General features: G+C 39.2%; 1 long non-coding RNA gene across 1 annotated transcript in view; it reads left to right on the top strand.

The window, feature by feature from the left end:
• The window catches only part of LOC144236479 (uncharacterized), a 15643-nt gene extending 10643 nt beyond the window's left edge, over positions 1 to 5000 (top strand). The window contains exon 4 of the long non-coding RNA XR_013336565.1: positions 4925 to 5000. This is a non-coding gene — a long non-coding RNA (uncharacterized LOC144236479). The remainder of the gene's footprint in view (positions 1 to 4924) is intronic.
• The last annotated feature ends 3033 nt before the right edge of the window (positions 5001 to 8033 follow it).

Raw genomic sequence — 8033 nt, 5'->3', positions numbered from 1 at the left:
GCCCCCCCCCCCCCCCCCCAATCTGTGCCTGCAAACAGCCCTGGTGACTGCCTGTCTGCCCTCCGGGTCACACTTCCATGCTTGTCTCCCCACTCTCCCCTCTCTTCCACAGCACCCTGCGAGATCACAGAGCTGTCCCTTTATAGGACAATGGCTAAAATAGCAACTGAGGTGAGACAGAAAAGTAGCAGCCAAGAAATAAATATTTGTGCTCGCGGGCTTAAAAAGAATCAGTCTGGAATGACAGACTAGGAAAAATCCAGATAAAGCAAATTTGGTCTGATACGAAGTCACAAATGGCCTTACCACTGGGTGTGCTTTCCCCCTTTGTACCACCAGTGTTTACAGGCAAAATTAATCTCCTGCATTTCCTAATCTTTCCTCCCTCCAAAACACAGTAAAGAATTAAACATTTCCATGTATTGTCCAGCATTACTTTTTCCCCTTTTATAAAGAGGAGTAAATTGAGGTGCCAGCAGTTTTAACGTGTAACTTTCGGCTCAGATGAAAACTTAAAGCTTCACTAATTTCTCAAAAAGATTCTGCAGCTTTTGATGGGTGTGGGGGGTGAGAAGGGAGAGAAGAAAGAAAAGGAAAAGAAACACCCACCTCTGTGGCCAGAGCTGCTTATCACCACCTTATTCTGTGTTCCCCTTACCCACACTAACCTTCTGTATTCTAGAAGAAATGGGAAGGACCACCTTCGGAATGCTGATCGGTGTGGCTTGCTTGCTGCCCCCGAACTTGTCTCCAAAATCATTCCTACGTCTCTCACCAATTCTTTGGGGGTAAATGACATGAATAAGGACATTAACAACATTCTAAGCAAACTATAAACAGCATGTTGGTGGAAATGATAGCTGAAACATGCTGTGGGCAAGTCAGCGTCCCAAAAAGATCTCAACAAGCAGATCGGCCATATTGATTAGGATGTTTATGTCTAAACTAATGTCTAAGACAAGAGAAGATTGGCACATGTGATAGAGATCATTCATATGACATGATTATTTGTAGAACCACACATGTGGGGCATGTTAGGGCCCCCTCCTGTGTATTCTATTAGCATCCTCGGCTGTATCTTATTACAGTGCTCATCAAAAGGTATTGTAATTGCCTGTCTTCCCTCTTGCATTGTAAGCACCCTGAGGGCAGGGACCGGGTCTTTTTCTTTTTCCTTTTTGTAATCCACAGGTCTTGCCTAATAGATAACCCCTTGTGAGAACTTTATGTCAATCAAAATGAAATGGATTATAGCTTTTGACTATAAAACTCAATACTATTTGTATTAGTCTGAAGTTAAGTCTTGAACACTGCAGTATTGCTTGTATTGTATAAAGATGAGGTTCTATGAGGTAAGTCTAGTGATTAAGGATGAGTGCTCTGCCCCTGACTGGCTGGACAACCTTGATCAATTCCCTTAAGGCTTGGCATACTTCAATTTATCTATAAAATGGGAATATAATAAGCCCTCCTTCATAGGGCTATTGTGAGAATGAAATGAGGTAATGCACATAAGGTATTTAAACAGACCTGGATGATGAAGATAATGGGGACAGTGACTCTATAATTAAAGATACGATACAGGGACAGATTAGGAGACAGTGGTTGCAACACTAAGCCAGACAATGAATCAGCATATAGAATATATAAAGAACTGAGGGGCACCTGAGTGGCTTAATTGGTCGACTGCCTGACTCTTGACTTGGCTCAGGCCATGATCTCATGGTTTGTGAGATCGAGCCTTGTGTTGGCCTCTGTGCTGACAGCATGGAGCCTGCCTAGGATTCTCTCTCTCTCTTCCTCTGTCTGTTCCTCTCCCACCTTCTCTCACTCTCTCACAAAATAAATAAACATTAAAATATATAATATATATACTGGGCTTCAAAATTCAATTTTAAAAATTAAAAAAAAAAGAGATAGAAATAAGGATAACTGACAGCCCTAGAAACTCAGCTGACAAACCTATAAGCCAACCTTTATTCATAATTTGGGAAACAAAAAGCAAAATCCATGAACTCATTGTACTTATTTGGAAATCTTGTAAAGAAAATCCACCTGCCAAGTGGATGAAACTTTCAAAGTCTGATAGTATCAAATGGTGGTGATACATCCCAGAATGATGGGAACACTCATACACAGGTAATGGAAGTGTGAACTGGCACAAACCATGGAGAGCAATTTCGCAGCGTTTATTAACATTGAACATGTGCACACCCAGGAATCTGGTGGTGTTCACACCAGGGCTATTCAAAGCGTTCTTCAGTTTGCAGGATTGTACTGGACTGACCTAGGAGCATACCTGTGTTCACCAAAGCCCTTCCCACATCCATCCCAAATCCTACTTCAGTTCCTGGCCCCTGAGTTCAAAAACCTGTGGGTAACAAAAGAGAAGCCTCCTTTAAGGACTATTAGAGCACCATAAAGCCTTTGGTCTTCTAGTCTTTGTACATACATTTCTATTAAGAATAAAGTCTTGGTCTAAAAGGAGATATAAACCTTGGTTTGCAAGCACAGTTTGTTCCGGAAACACGCTTGTAATCCAAAGCACTTGACTAACAAAGCAAATCTCAAGAACCATTGGCTCAGTTATGATCATGTGATGTTCAGCGTCACTTACTACTGGTAATGCAAGACATTGCTCATTTATCAAGTTAACATTTACTAGAAATGTTTGCTCATCTTGCAGAACTCGCAGAACAAGTTATTCACAATCCAAGATTTTGCTGTAATGGGTTACACTGTAGAGGCAGGTGGAGGAAATGACGATGTTCATTGAACCATTTTGCCTCTGCTATTCCTAAACTAATGTCAAGAGTTGCAATTCTGTTTGTAGTGGTGGGGTGGGGGGAGTTCATGAAAGCAAATCGTAGCATAAATATCTAATATTCTATGACTTTTCTCTTGTATTTAGCCACAGGCAGTTCCTCTAGGCCATCCTCAATATTTATGCCTAAAATATATCATTAGCTGGAAAGAAAAGCAACATTAAAAAGCCAGAAAAGCATGTTAGTGACATTTTTTTTAAGTGCACCTGACATGGAAACACCAAACTGCCCAAAGTAAATTGGATAAAAAGCCACAAATAAAATGTGTTCAGCATTTCTTTCTTTTGGTGCTTCTCTTCAATAAAGCAGCTAAGATGCACATTATAAAAGCATATCATTAAATGTCTATTCTAGTTGAAATGCATTTCCATCTAATTCTATTTATTTATTTTTTTATTTTTTATTTCTGAGAGAGAGAGAGACAGCATGAGCAGGAGAGGGTCAGAGAGAGAGGGAGATATAGAATCTGAAACAGGCTCCAGGCTCTGAGCTGGCTGTCAGCACAGAGCCCGACACGGGGCTCAAACCCACAGACCATGAGATCGTGACCTGAGCCGAAGTCGGACACTTAACCGACTGAGCCACCCAAGTGCCCCTAATTTTATTTATAAAATAGTTCATGTTGGGGCGCCTGGGTGGCTCAGTCTGACTCCTGATTTTGGCTCAGATCATGATCCCATGGTTGGTAAGATGGGAGCCCCATGCCAGGCTCTGTGTTGACAGTGGGGAGCCTGCTTAGGATTCTCCCTGTCCCTCTCTTATGCCCATGCAAGCTGGGGAGCGGCAGAGAGAGAGGGAGAGAGAATCTTAAGCAAATTCCATGCTCAGCATAGACCCTCACGTGGGGTTCTGTCTCACAACTGTGAGATCATGACCTGAGCCAAAATCAAGAGTCAGATGCTTAACAGACTGAGCCCCCCAGATGCCCCGCGTTTCCTTTTAATATGAGGACAAGTTTTATCCTGAGATCTAAAAATCAATGATGTTATTTCCGACATCTACAGTGGGTCCTAATTTAATCATTCACCATAGCAAAATAACCAACAATCCAAAAATGCACACGAGCACAGTTACCAACAGAATACCATGTTTTTCATCATATACCTCTTTTCAGAAATAATTTACGGTGTTTAGCTAAGTGCTATTTAAATATCATTTACAAAATATTGTAAATTAAATAACAAGACATGTCCATTCATTTTCTTGTTTGGATAACTTATTATAAGCAAATAAATTAATGATCTCTACACCATTTAAATCATCCCTTTATAATATGCATCTTGAAATTTACTTCTCATTAGTGTTAGTAGTGTTTCATATTTATTTACTATTAAATTCAAATTCAATTCAAGGAATGGCTCATGAGATTTTTGAATCTTATATTAACATTTATTGGAATCAAAAATGAAGTTAAGCTATTGCTGTCAGAAAATGTTATATTTTGCTGATGGGTTTGACAAATATTGGTTTTACCAATATAGGAAGGATATTTTTTATAAATGAACTGAGATAAATCTGCAGCTTCAAGGTTTTGATGCCAACATTCTTTAAAATGTGATAAGATCCATATTTTTTATCAGTAATAAAAGTTACAATGTTTCCATTTTTTCAGTTACAGACACTATTGATGCCCAGTTTGTAGCCTATGGCCCACCTCTGAGCTCACTACACCTTCTAGTGTTAAAGGCCCGAGTCTTTGCCTAAGGAGGGCTCCCTCTGGTACTCAGCCATGTACAAGGGCACGTACTGTCCTTTGGTCGGACAGTGCTGAGGTGCCTTCTACATGATACTCAGAAAGACCCCAATGCGATATACTTTCTGGGATCAACTCTCAGATAAACCACTCAAACCCAAGACTTGATTTTAGAGTTCAGCTTTTTGGAGAACTCTAACGAAGAGAGCGATCTGTTCTAAACAAGGTGCTTACAGTGGAAGAGCAACAGGTGTAACCCAGCGTTATTTGATAAGCCTAGGTGTCTCTCCTGGAATTTGGAAGTGTAAATAACTCTCATTTGCTTGTCAGGTGTTTTTCAACTTTCACCAATTTGAAGAAGAATTTAGTAGAAGCTTTTTGTTTTTTGTTTTTTTTTTTTTAATAGGCTTCACGCCCAGCACAGAGCCCATTGCAGGGCTTGAACCCATGACCCTAAGATCAAGACCTGAGCTGCGATCAAGAGTCAGACACTTAACCCGCTGAGCCACCCAGGCGCCCTGAATTTAATAGATTTTTAACAAGAAGAGTTCTCAGAATAATTTTTGATAGTAAATTACTAGGTAGTATTTGGCATGTAATTTGAATTAAATACAAATAATTGGATAAAATTGCTTTAACAAATACCTTTCATTCCCATTTATTTATTACTATGAATAAGTTTTCTTGGCAGTTACTTCTATAAAAATGGGGTGGAGGACAGGAGTAAAATCACTGCAGAAATCATATTGTTCTAGTATACAGCCATTCATCAATGGATACATGAACTAATTGGAGGGAGAAGATTATTTACATCATTTGTAGAGAAATATTTTCAAAGATATTTTGTTCTTTATGTTCAATAAATTATAAAAGGATAATTATTTTATGATATAGTTTTGTTTTCTTGATCAATTGTATAACAATACCAATTAGAAAGTTTAAACACTTACAGCCTTATGATCCCAGGAAATAAAACATTTAAAAGTTTTAATTTCCAATCATAATCTTGTCAAAAAGAAGTATAATAGGGTGATCAGAACCAGGACTTCCCAGCATGAAAATATATTCCACGAAGATAAAAACTCTGTGGGAGAATTAGAATGGAATGGTGAAATAGGAAAGATATAAAATTTCTATAGGAAATTATGCATGCATTTTTTAATAGATGATGATTATTGAATCAAATTGTTAGGGTATTTAGATTCTTTTGGATACAATTGAAAGAACAACCATTTATTTTTAAATGTTAATATTTACAAAATGCCAGCAATTTTATCCTTCAGAACTGTTTTAAACCTATGATTTAACTTCTTAAATGTCAATGTTAAACTGTGTGAGGGGTACATAGTGTCTCCAAATTCTTTGAAGGGTTATGCAAAAAATAAATTTGAAGACTTACAGGTTGAATTGCCTCCCCAACCCCCAATTCATATGTGGAAGCACTAAGCACAGTAGTTCAGAATATGACCTTATTGGTCATATAAAGGTCAGACAGGACCTTTATAAAGATCATCAAGTTAAAATGAAGTCATTAGGGTGGGCCCTGATCCAATATGACTGGTGTCCTTATAAAAAGGAAAGTTTGGACACAGAGATAGAGGAGCTATAGTGTGAAGAGATGTAGGGAGAAGGTGGCTCTCTTCTGGCCAAGGAGAGAGGCCTGGAATAGATTCTCACAATACTTACAAGGAATCCGTTCTACAGACACTGATCTCAGGCTTCCAGCCTCCAGAATTGTGAGAAATATATTTGTTGTTTAAGCCATCCAGGCTGTGGTACTACTTTTTACAGCATTTCTAGCAAATGAACTCAAAGACCATTCTCCCGGAGAAATCCTCACACTTACAGACAAGAAGTGTAAAGTGATATTCATTGTGTCCTTCTTTGCCTTAAGGGACTAGATCGTTGAAATATGATACCCTGGCATTTCCCATCTAGTGCTGAGGATGGGGTCCTGGAAACGGGAATACAATTCCAGGTCTTTCTGGTACAATTCCTTTGGAGACATGCTCCTGGTATCCCAAAACTGGCAAATGCTCTTCCATTTTCTTCAAATGCTCTGAAATCATACATGCCTCTGGTCACAGTTTTCTTTAGCTTCTTTCCATGCAATTGGTTGGCAATCTTTGGAGTTGCAGTGGTATTTCTGTTTTTTTTTTTTTTTTAAATTTATTTCTGAGAGAGACAGAGAGAGACAGCATGAGCAGGGGAGGGTCAGAGAGATGGAGATATGGAATCTGAAACAGGCTCCAGGCTCTGAACTGGCTGTCAGCACAGAGCCCAACCCGGGGCTCGAACCCATGAACCGTGAAATCATGACCTGAGCCGAAGTCGGACACTTAACCTACTGAGCCACCCAGACGCCCCTACAGTGGTATTTTTAACACACTTCATGATGTCAAAGGACTTTCCATGAGTTCCTTAATTGTAGGCTGATCTTTACCGTCTACTATTCTCTTCAATGTGCTGCTGCCCCCGAGTCTCTAAAACTTGGATTTTAAAATCCAGTATGATTCTCTTCCTTTGTTTATTCTTGTGTTGTGGGGCAAAGTTGGCAGAATCTAAAATAAATGACAAGGAGAAACTGGGTGGCCCAGTCGGTTAAGCGTCCAACTCTTGGTTTCGGCTCAGGTCATGATCTCACCGCTTGTGAGTTCAAGCCCCCTGTTGGGTTCTGTGCTGTCAGTGTGGAGGCTGTTTAGGATTTTCTCTCTCCTCTCTCTCTGCCCCTCCCCTGCTCACTCTCTCTGTCTCTTTCTCAAAAATAAATAAATAAACTTAAAATTTTTTTAATAAAAAATTAAATAAACGACATTTTTAAAAAATAAGATGAATTGATGTGATAGGTGGCAGAATGGATAGACAGGTATGTGATAAAGCAAATGTAGTAAAAGATCAGTTGTAGACTCTATATTGGGGATACAGGTAAATATTATAAAAACTTAAAACTTTGACTTTGCTGTGTGTTTTCAAGTTCTCATGAGAAAATATTGAAAAAACAATGACAAAATAAATGGCAGACAGACCTGCTATAGTACAGAGTGTACAGTACACACAGTACACAGCACATCTAACTCAGGTGACCAAGGTCAACACCAACTGTGATAAGTCATGTCAATAGCATGTGTCTTGATGTGACATGATGAGCAAGCCACATTACATCTATGGCTTTCCTTTCACAGATAGCCCAGGTCTGATCATAACAAAAAATTAGACAAATCCCAGCAGAAGGACTGTCCACAAAACCCCTGAGCAGGAAATCGTAAAACTGTCAAAAGTCATCCAAAACAAGGAAAGTTGGAGAAACTATCAGAGCCAAGAGGAGCCTAGGGAAACATGACTGAAACATAATGTGGTTCCCTGGATGGGATCCTGGAACAGAAGGAGATCTTAGGTGAAAAACAAAGAAATCTGAATGAAGTATGGACCTTAGTTAATAACAATCTATCAACATTGGTTATTCATTTTAGCAAACTCACCACGCGCACATAAGATGTTAACAATAGGAGAAATCG

Source organism: Crocuta crocuta, unplaced genomic scaffold (genome assembly GCF_008692635.1).
Source record: "Crocuta crocuta isolate KB4526 unplaced genomic scaffold, BGI_CrCroc_1.0 scaffold24, whole genome shotgun sequence".
NCBI lineage: Eukaryota > Metazoa > Chordata > Mammalia > Carnivora > Hyaenidae > Crocuta > Crocuta crocuta.
The sequence above is the reverse complement of the archived record's forward strand: the minus strand, read 5'-3'. Positions and strand labels throughout refer to the sequence as shown.